General features: G+C 30.9%; 1 long non-coding RNA gene across 1 annotated transcript; it reads left to right on the plus strand.

Moving 5' to 3' along the window:
* The first annotated feature begins 3025 nt into the window (after positions 1-3025).
* On the plus strand, positions 3026-5698 carry LOC141615401 (uncharacterized). The gene is made up of 3 exons (XR_012529839.1): positions 3026-3299; positions 3708-3773; positions 5369-5698. It is a non-coding gene; the product is annotated as an uncharacterized LOC141615401 (long non-coding RNA).
* Positions 5699-11454: the final 5756 nt, after the last annotated feature.

Here is an 11454-nt window from a genome sequence, read left to right on the forward strand (position 1 = left end):
TTCTGAGCATATTACCATTTATAAATATAGTTTTTGAGCAATATTATATTTTTTAAGTGTAATATTTTAGTAAATGTGCTCAAAAAGTTTATACTAAAGCAGAACTCAAAAACTTTAAAATAAAACTCAGAAAATAAACAATAAGAGGTACTACCTCAGATGTATAGTCTATGAACTGGGGGAAGGAGGTGAGGGGAAGAGAGATGAAAATAATTAATTGAGCGAGAAAGGAAAAAAATGACGAGGGTAAAATTGTAAAAGGCGTATGTGAATGAGTAAATTTCGTATGTGAAAAAATATGACCCTTGTTTTTAATTAAGGTAATGTTAAATACAACTCATTGGGTTAATGAGTTGTATTTAAGCAATTAATATCTTCTATTTTTGGTATTAATTTAGGAATTCAAGACTAAATTACAATAAATCAATGTAATTAATACATGTACTAAGAATTTTTTTTCCTCATTTAGTTCCTTAAACACAACTCATTGGGTCGCATTCATCATTTTCCTTGTTTTTAATATGACGTGCATAGTGAAAAAATTTCGACATTTGAGATTTTTAACATGTTTGACTAATCAATGCGATAATCAGTGAAATTTTTCGGTTGTCATATGTTTAAATAATTAGCTCGACAAATGGTGTCAACTAATTAGTCATATAATGTTAGGAGCTACTTCCTCCATCCCGGTCATTTATTTGTCTATTCAATTTTAGGGTGTCCCAGTCAATTATTTACCTTTCTATTTTGGGAACGTCTTTGATGGATAATTTGATCCTTCACAATCAATTTGGTCCATTTAACATCCAATAATTGACCTCTTCCTTTTTCCTTGATCTTTATACCCAAAACCAAAGGTAAACAAATAACCGAGATGAATAAAGTATGAGTTAATTACGACTATATATGGAGTCGAATCTCTTATTGACAGATCAAATCTTGTTTTCGTCAATACTATTCACGACTACATTTGCATAAAGAGGCGCAACAATCAAAGGTATAGGTATTCATATTGCCGAGTAGCAACTTAAGTTCCACATTGGAAAAATAGAAGAGTCTTCCTTATTTATAAGAGATGCGTCACTCCCCTTAGTATGAGGAACTTTGTCTAAGGAGTTCATAAACAAATTTGTGCGAGTTTGGTCCAAAACAGAAAAATATCATATATGAAAGAGGGGTGAATATGACATTCCAACACATATGTTCTGAAACACAAAAATAACAATTTCAAATTAACAAGCAAATATTAAACTCATTCTTTGGAGCTTTGGCAAAACAAATCTTATTTGTAATGATCAAAATTATATGACGTTTAATCTTATAATTCGTTTTCATTTTAATATTATTTAAATTGGTTGTGAGTACCATAACAAATTAATTATTATATACTCCACTTTAATAAAAATAACATGAGAAAAAGGCACAAAAGTTGCAACTTGTACTAGACTACTAGAACAAAAGTGGCGATGATGATAAATCTAGGCTTGAAATTGAGAGAAGCACAAGACAAGGCTTTTACTATGCTTTGTGAAATTTTTTACTGCATTATTACTTAACTAGTATTGGTGCCCGGCTTCGTCCGGGCTACCTATACTTATCATTATTTTTTTCATTAAATAAAATTACTTAAAATAAAATTACTTAAAGTTGCATAACCCTTAAATTTATCATTAACATATTTTTCTATGATATTTCTTCCTAAAATTACAATGAAATAAATTTTGAGACAAATTCACTACTCCCGCTATTAATATTTTACTCTTATTAATGAAACAATAGTAAAAACATTTCACTACTCTCCCGTAATCATTATTACTTTCACTACTCCCGTCGTAATTATTGTTACTGTCACTACTACCGCATTAATATTGATAATTTCACTCTTCCGCCGTAATTATTGTTACTTTCACTATTGTCGCATTAATATTGATTATTTCACTACTCCCGTTGTTGTTTCTACCACTTTCACTAATCTCACCGATAATATTGTTACTTTTACTATTCAAATGAGTGATTATTATCATATAGTATATCCAATGTTACTACAATTCTTTTCTTTACTGACGAAATCACTTTTACTACTTAGACATGCAATTTTAAGAGGATTATATATTTATATAAATATATTACATATATGCATTAAATCAAATAGGAAGAATTATGCAATATTATATATTATGGAATCTAACTTGAATTATTTATAACCTACTTATATTATATTTTTGTATGTTAAAGAATTAATATCTCTATACATCTAATAAACTATAAAATTTAATAAAATTGCATAGAATTTAAATTTAATATATAATTTTATGATGATAATAGTTAATACCATAAGTGTGCATGCTTATACTAATTAATTATGTTATTTTAAGGAAATTGACCATCTTCTAGTCTTCTACAAATATTTAGGAAAATTATCAAGTATCTTCTTTCTTTTAGTCTCTTTAAAATTGACCATCTTAATTAATTATTTTATTTTAAGGAAATTGACCATCTTAATTAATTATTTTGTTTTAAGGAAATTGACCATGTTTTAGTCTCTTACAAATGTTTAGGAAAATTACCAAACTTCTATATAATTTAATTTTAATCCAAACTATATAATATTTGCATTGAGATCCCTTAATCGGGTCCATCACACGGTGCTAGTGACTTAAAACTATATAGTTTAATTAATTTGTATAACTTTCTTTAATTACATTGAAATCTCTTGATTTCTGAATTTAATATATAGTATTGATTAATGTTCTTTTTTGCTGATTTGGGAATTTTTGGGGGCATGTTTATGTACATTCCGTACTAATTATAACGCCCTTTCATTATAGTCTATCAATTAGTCTCCCTTGTGACGGACGCTATCCGTCACAAGGTGAAGACAGGGCGAATACATACCATATTACGTTAATATGGTAAAAAGTGACTCATTTTCTGCAACCAGCTAATTAATGATCATTTGACATTACACAATAAAAAATAAATAAAAAAAGGGACAATTTCCCATGTAATACGGTTGCTAGCTAGAGACTTTTGTGTCCATTGTCAGTAAGTCACTTTATCTTTCTTTTTCCTACATCTCTCCAGAAGCCAGAAAAAGGGGCATCATCAACAATCTTCATCATCAACAACCTTCAATTAGGTGATAACATCTCCATTTTCATCATCAATTAATTTCCTCTCTGTAAAAATCCTAAAGCTTCACAAATCTCATCTCCATTATCAAGATGTTCATCTTCAACAACAACGATCTTCATCTCCATCTTCAACAACAATCATCCATCTTCGAAGCTCCATTTAAGGTTGATTATTGTGTTGGTTTTTTTTTAATTATGCAAAAACTTTAAATATCTATGTTATTTTTTACTCAAAGTTGATAATTTTATTGGGTTTTTGTTTGATTTATGTTTAAAAAGCTTGAATCTTTTGTGTTTTGATTTGTAGATTTGGGGTTGTTGATAAAAAATATGTGAATTTTATCCAAATCAGAGAGGTTTGGAGTTATAATGTTAGTTCACAATATCAATTGTAAAAAATTCACATTGATTTAATTATTAATTTTTTTGATGTACTAATTTTTTGTTTTATTTGTAAAAATTCTTAGTTTCAAGATCGGAGTTTTATTTGTAAAAAATATTAGCAAATTTTGTTGGTTAATAATATATTTATTTGTAGTGTATTACTAATGCATTTTTCTTGTCATGTAATAGTGCTTAACGTTATCATTAGCTACTGTCACAAAAAAGAAGAGCAAGAGACCGATATGCGCGGAAGAGGTATGACTGTAAATTGGAATATATTTTTGCCATAACCTGAGAAAAAATGTAACCACCTTAGTGTTGATAATGTGACCACATTTGTTGAGAAATGTACCTACATTTGAGTGTGTTGCTATTTATATTTATGTTTGTTTGGGTTTAAAATGAATCTTAACAAGTTAACATAAATGACTAAACATGGTGACATATGCGTGTGTTGAAAATGTGACCAACTTAGCTGAAAAATGTACCTATATTTAAGTATGTTGCTCATTATATAAATGTTTATTAGGGTTTAAAATTAATCCTAACATGATAACATAAATGAGTAAACATGTTGATATAGGTGGTAATGTTGAATATGTGACTACATTTGTGAGAAATGTACCTACGTTTGAGTGTGTTGCTATTTATATTTATGTTTAAAATGAATCTTAACACGTTAACATAAATGACTAAACATGGTGACATATACGTGTGTTGAAAACGTGACCAACTTAGCTGAAAAATGTACCTATGTTTAAGTATGTTGCTCATTATAGAAATATTTATTAGGGTTTATAACGAATCTTAACAAGATAACATAAATGAGTAAACATGGTAACATATGTGTTAGTTTTGAATATGTGACCACCTTAGTTGAGAAATGTACCTATGTTTGAGTGTGTTGTTATTTATGTGTGTGTTTATTTGGGTTTAAAATGAATCTTAACATGTTAACATAAATTACTCAAGATGGTGACAGATGTGTCAGTTTTGAAAATGTGACCGCCTTAGTGATAAATGTATCTATGTTTGAGTGTCTTACTCATTATAGAAATGTTTGTTTGAGTTTAAAATGGATCTTAACATGATAACATAAATGGGTAAACATAATGACATGTGTGTTAGTGTTGAACATGTGACCACCTTAGTGGAAAAAATGTACCTAGTGATAACACATATAACCATTACACTATATGTTTGTTTAGATTTGAATGAATGTTATAGTGACAACATATAAGAATAAACATGGTGACATATGATTTGTGTTAAAAATGTGACCATCTTAGTCTCGAAATGTAACCCTGTTTTAAAGATTGTCATATTAGTTAGAATGTGTGAATAAATATAATAATGATAACATTTATGAATAAAGATGGTGACATATGAATTGTGTTAAAAATGTTACCACCTTAGTCTCGAAATGTAGCCACGTTTTTAGTTGTTATAACGACATCTACGAACAAACATGGTGACATATGAAAATGTTACCATCTTTGTCTCGAAATGTAACCATGTTTGGAATATTATCATGTTAGTTAGAATGTGTAAATGAATATTACAATGACAATATCTATGAATAAACATAGTGACATATGAAAATGTTACCATCTTTGTGTCGAAATGTACCTCTGAATGAAATGTTGTTGTATTAGTAAGAATGTGTGAATGAATGTTATGATGGTAACATCTATTAATAAACATGGCGACAAATGAAAATGGTACCACCTAAGTCTCGAAATATAACCATATTTTAAATGTATAGATTAATCAGAATGTGTTGCCATATATTTTGTTTGAAGGGCACTTTTAATGTAAAGTAATGGTAAAGTTTCATACTCATTTCGCAGAAATTCGTATGCAAACGCAACACCTAAAAATGGACAAAACAAAGTCCGACGTTAGACAAACCTCGAAGCAGTTGGGGGTGCAAACAACAAAGAAATTGGAGGTCCTCCAAAGGGTGTTGCCAAGAAAAAAATGAAGGAGGCAGAGGCCATTCTTGGACTATTATCTGTTTAAGAGTCAGTTTGTAATAAAACTTATGTTTAGTACTTGGTGGTTTGTTTGGGGATATGTTATCTTAGAACAGAATTTTAGTACCTCTGGTTAGACATCTAAGACAATGTTTGTTTTGTGACCACCTTAATAATTATAAATGTCATCGTTATCTATTTAAATGTGCGCATTTTTTCGAATTGTAACTATGTCATCATAAACATCTAAAAATGTCTTAATTTTTGTCGAATTTATGACCACTAAAATTATAAAATATTCAAAGAGTAGTATGTGACCATAAGAGAATACAATGTTACCATTTAAGCTATAGTAGTATATTACCTTCAGTTTTTAAATACTACAAAATTTGTTCGTTTAATTTCTAATGTTACCATGGAGAGTTTAGTGTTACCATTTAAATTCTACTGGTAGTCTCAAATGGTTTCCAAAATGATAGCATACTTAGCTAAATTGGTGACATACTGGAGTGAAATTGTAACATATTTAGTTAAACTTAGTCATATACCAATGTGAAATAGTAACAATTTGAGCACTTGTGATTACAAAACGTACGCTGATAATGTTATAATAACCTTACATCACTATACAACATGTACTACCTAAAACGTTTTCCCCAAAATGTGGTCGGATTGTTATCATATACCCTAATGCCCTTTTACGCCTTTTATATCAGACACGGAGAAACATTGTACGCGGAACTGTTAGTTGCCCGCATCTTAGTCCCTTTCCTAGCCTTCTTCTTTCCCAAGTTCCTTTTTTTTTTTTACATTGATTGCGCCCGTTGTTCTACAATATATATGGTCAATAATAGCATGCGCCCCACAGCTCCGTGGTTGGTTGATCTTCGTCCATATTAAGGGACAAATATGTGTCACTAACATAGCCAATGTCTCGTTGCTGGTAAATATGAACACATTATCAGCATATAAACTTCAAATGTTTACACATTAACATTTAATGTAACCAAGTTAATTAATAGAATGTTACCATCTTAGTTATACCATTAAAATCTAACTGTACAAAGAAGATGTGATTGAATTTGAATAGAGACTTATAATGAACACATATATCCATTGAGATGGTGACATGAAAGTTTGTGTAAAATGTTATTATCTAAGTCAATAAATGTAACCATCTATAATTAGTTTTTTATTTATTTAAATGAATCTTATAATGATAACATATATGAATGAACATGCTGACATGTGAGTTTGTGTTAAAATTGTTACCATCTTAGTAAGTATGTGTTGCCACTTTACAGAATGTGTACCATAAATGTTACGACCCTAAGTAAAATAATATCATCTTAGGCTGAAATGTAACTATAATAACAATGCTTAATTGGTCTTAAAAATGTCAACAAATAAGTGGCAACATTTATGTAGAAATGTGGTGACATAAGACAATATGTCAAAATGTAACCATGTTAGCTTATGTTCTTACACACCAAGATGGTAATATTGTGACACATTCTCCTTTGTGTGCATATTCAGATAATAACATTTGGAACACGACCAAAAGATGTGCGAAGTTGGTCACATTCACATATATGTCACCATGTTTAATCAATTATGTTAACAAGTTAATAATATTTATACGTTCCTAAAACATAAGTACAAATCTTTGATAAGGTGGTCATATTTTCAACAATCACACATATAACTCACTATGTTTATTAAATATGTTAATATGGTGACAATTGTATAATCAGACTAAGATAGGTACATATCTCAGATAAGGTAGTGGTCAGTGGTTACATTCACATATCTGTCACCATGTTTAGTCAATTATTTTAACAAGTTAATAATATTGGTACATTCCTCAAACATGGTCACATATTTGTAAAAACATGCTTACATTTTCAACAATCACATATAAGTCACCATATTTATTATATTATGTTAACATCTTACGGATAATTTGTAACACCAAAAAAACATAATATTATTGGTACATATCTTTGATAAGGTGGTCACATTTTGAACAATCACATATATGTCACCATGTTTAGTCTATTACGTTAACATGTTAAGAATAATTTAAAACATAACATTGGTACATTCCTCATCTAAGGTGGTCACATTTTCAACAATCACTTATATGTCACTGTTTAGACTAAGTTGATATGGTGACAATTGTATAATCAGATGGTCGCAACTGAACAATGGTGTTTTGTTAAGAAATGATATCATCTTAGTCTGAACACCCCGAAAGATCGGTACCTATGACAAAAGCAACCAAATTTAAAACTTTGGTTAAAATGGTAGCACTGTATTCATAAAGGTGGTCACACTGTACGCTAAAACAGTAACATATATGACTGATTGTATAAAATTTTCAAAACGCATTTTATGCAATGTTAAATTAGTGAAGTCAGTTTTATAGACGTATTTGTGCTCGCCATTTTATGTTAATCTTCATAATCAACTAAAACCTTCATCTAAAATTGAATCAACAACAAAAACAACATCTTAAAATCTCATCAACAAAATCTTAAAATCTAATCAACAAAAACATCTTAAAATCTCATCAACAACAACAAAAACAATAAGACTAACAATCTTCCAAATTTTCATTTAAAATCTTCTAAATTCAAAATTTTCATCTAAAATTTTCAACCCCAACAACACCCGAAATATCATCAACAAAAACAACATCTTAAATAATAAAGAATATAAACCTTTACTAAACACCAACACCAATTCCCTTCAAATTTTTGACCTAAATTTGCTCTAAAATCTCATGAACAAGTTAAAAGATACAATACCCAACCTTTCAATATCAACAACGACACACAATTTCATCATGAAAAATTATGAACTAAATTCACATCAAATTTTACTCATCAACATCATCAGAAAATCAAGTTTTACTCATTCACCAAAATCATTGCCCTAAAAGACGACAATTTAAAAATGAAAAAGTACAAACCTTGACTCAACAACATCGTCACAAAATCTTCATCAACTAACCGCAAAAGCCAAGTTCAAAAAATCAACCATTTTTTTTTTGCATTTTTGGTGTGGCTATGTGATTTAAGTTTTTAAATTAAATTTTGATGAATTTTTTTATGTTCAATACTATATGGTAGTTACAAATGGTGAGGTGCAAGGTAAATATGATTTTTTTTTGAAATTTTTAATAGACGAAGAGAAGGTTTTAGAAAGGTGAAGGATGGTGGTGTAGGGTTTGTGATATGGTGATTGAAACGGGTTTGACATAAAGGCAAATGAGTGATATGGTGTAGTTTTTTATGCATGTGAGCATTAAATGCAAAACAGTGCTTTGTCCCCAAGCTGTCATATCTATATTATATATAATATACATAGTCGGGCCCAATATCCGCTTCATCTTGTTAATACAGTATGTATTCGCTCCGTCTCTTATTTGTGACGGATAGCGTCCGTCACAAATGAGAATTTGTGATAGTCTATAGCCAAATTTGGATCTTTTTAATGTTATACTCCCTCCTATTCACCATTTTCTTCCCTATTTTCTTTTACGGATTATTCACGTTTTCTTCCCTATTTCCTTTTTTGGGTTGATTTGTGTGGTCCAAATTCAATAGCATGTGGGGTAGTGTGTTTTATGTGGTCCAAATTCAATTTCTTATTTCTTGTACAAAAAGGAAATGGGAAAAAAATGGTGAATAGGAGGGGGAGTAATTGTCAATGTATCAAAAATCAATATTTGGGATGCTTGCTTAAACTTGTTTTCTCCCCCTTTAGTCTCACATTTGAGGAGTTCGTGTAGAGGCGGTTCTAGGATTTGATGAATGGGGGTGTGTAAAATTTTCTAACAATGAAAATATCGAGTTATATGAAAAAAAATTGTTTAGTTGGACAAAAGGTACCGTGATATAACATTAAATAAAGATTGTTTAATACAAGCATTGAAGAGTCATGACCTCTAACTAAGAAATAATCTTAACAACCAGTAGGCCCACATAATAATGTGCTCCACTACTAAACAAAATTGTAATTATTTTTGGAAAAAGGGAGTGCATATATGCAGATGCACCTACTGTATCCCCGCTCCTCCATAATATTATGTCATATTGTAATGGGCTTTGGATGTTTCCAAACCCTACTAGGTCTAGATGTTGTGAATGTTGGAAATATAGTATCACTATAGGGGCGAAGATATAATTAGAGAATATTTGTTGTTGTGTCGTGGTATGGAGGCCACTGAATGAGAAACGAAATCGCCCCGACTACGGTACAAATCGATATAGGCGTCGTCCCCCAAGGTCACACAACACTCCTAAAAGTCGTGTACTCAACCATTAGGAGTTGGAACTCATATGGTATGCTCAAAATTATCATAGAGAAGTAGTAGAGATATATGGAAGATGTGTATCTCAAATGACTACATACTTCTCATATTTATAGTGATTAATTATCATTATAAAGAGGCATAACCACTACCATAAACATGGAGTTAGTGGGGCTATAAACATGCATTTAGTGGTGAGAGTGGAGATATTCTTTTACGGGGTAATGTAAAGCTTCTCTACAATGCAATGTATCTAGACAACATTACTAGCCTTTTGCATTACTTCCAACAATCCCCCACTAATGCAAATGATAGACAAAATTCTGAGCATATTAATAAGGATTGATACTTAAGCATTAATATCTTTCGATTTGAATTAACACATAGTGAAATGGAACAATTCTTTCATCACCTAGAGAGTGAACGAATCTTGAACTCCTAGACTCCGGGGTAAATTCCAAACACATATCTCACCTTAAGTTCCAGACGAGTTCCGCGATACAATTCAACAATTTTATGGCCAAATGAACCTTGGGATTCTCACGAGTGCTCTAGAGAGGTAGCCTAGTCTCTCATAGAAGGAGGCCAATCCTTCACACTCACATAGGTGATTCCAACAAGTCTATCTCCATATAAACCACTCACGCATGAGCTATAGAATCATTAAGAGCTCTAAGGCTCAACCTCTCAACATAGCGGTGAATCCATCATGTCCTTCTCAATAAGACCACCCAAATAAAGGGATATAGATTCATTAAAAGCTCTAAGGCTCAACCTTTCAACATTGCGGTGAATCCATCAAGTCCTTCTCAATAGGACCACCCAAATAAAGGGATATAGATTCATTAAGAGAAATATCTCAACCTCCATCATTACGGTGATCTCATCAAGTCCGTCTCACAAGGACCACCCAATTTTGGGCTATAAGACCATTAAGAGCTATATGCTTAACCTTCCAAAATAGTGTACATGTCATAGGAATGGGAAGTGTACACAAGTATGAGTTATCTATGGCTTCGTTAGACCACCCTTGCATAGCAAGTTCCGGTATCCACCACAAATTCCTCAACTAATAGGCTTTTGCCCCATTCCCCTCGACAATTCTAGGACTTCTTTCTTTCTTAGTCCATCAGCTTAAATATGCTCCTCTCAAATTTCACAAAGATAATAATTTGTGAGCATATTATTCTCAATCAACTTTCTCAAATCAAATCTGCATAAAATGTGTAAATCTGCAAGTCATTATACACATTATTTTAGCATTATTAAGTTGATATTAGCATTATGCTAAAGATAAACATTAGGCAAAATTCCATGCCCCCACAATTAAGTAGTAGCTAATAATAGCTTCACAATCACCCTGCATCTTACCCTGCAAGATTAAGAGCAATATAATATGCTTACATAATAGACAAGGTTATAATAGTCTTCTCAATAGACTTAAAACAAGATCACCATTAAAGGTGGAAATGTATAGTACTCATCATAGATCTCACCTTGTCGATCGTCATTACCTTTTCGTCGATCCAATATCTTTCTAGATATTCAACATAGTGCAATTCTTAATATTGCACCTTAGGCACTTCACTAAATGTGAATGATAACTTTGGTAATGAATACACAAACAAAATGTACTTAGCTG

This window comes from Silene latifolia, chromosome 11, assembly GCF_048544455.1.
Source record: "Silene latifolia isolate original U9 population chromosome 11, ASM4854445v1, whole genome shotgun sequence".
Taxonomy (NCBI): Eukaryota; Viridiplantae; Streptophyta; class Magnoliopsida; order Caryophyllales; family Caryophyllaceae; genus Silene; species Silene latifolia.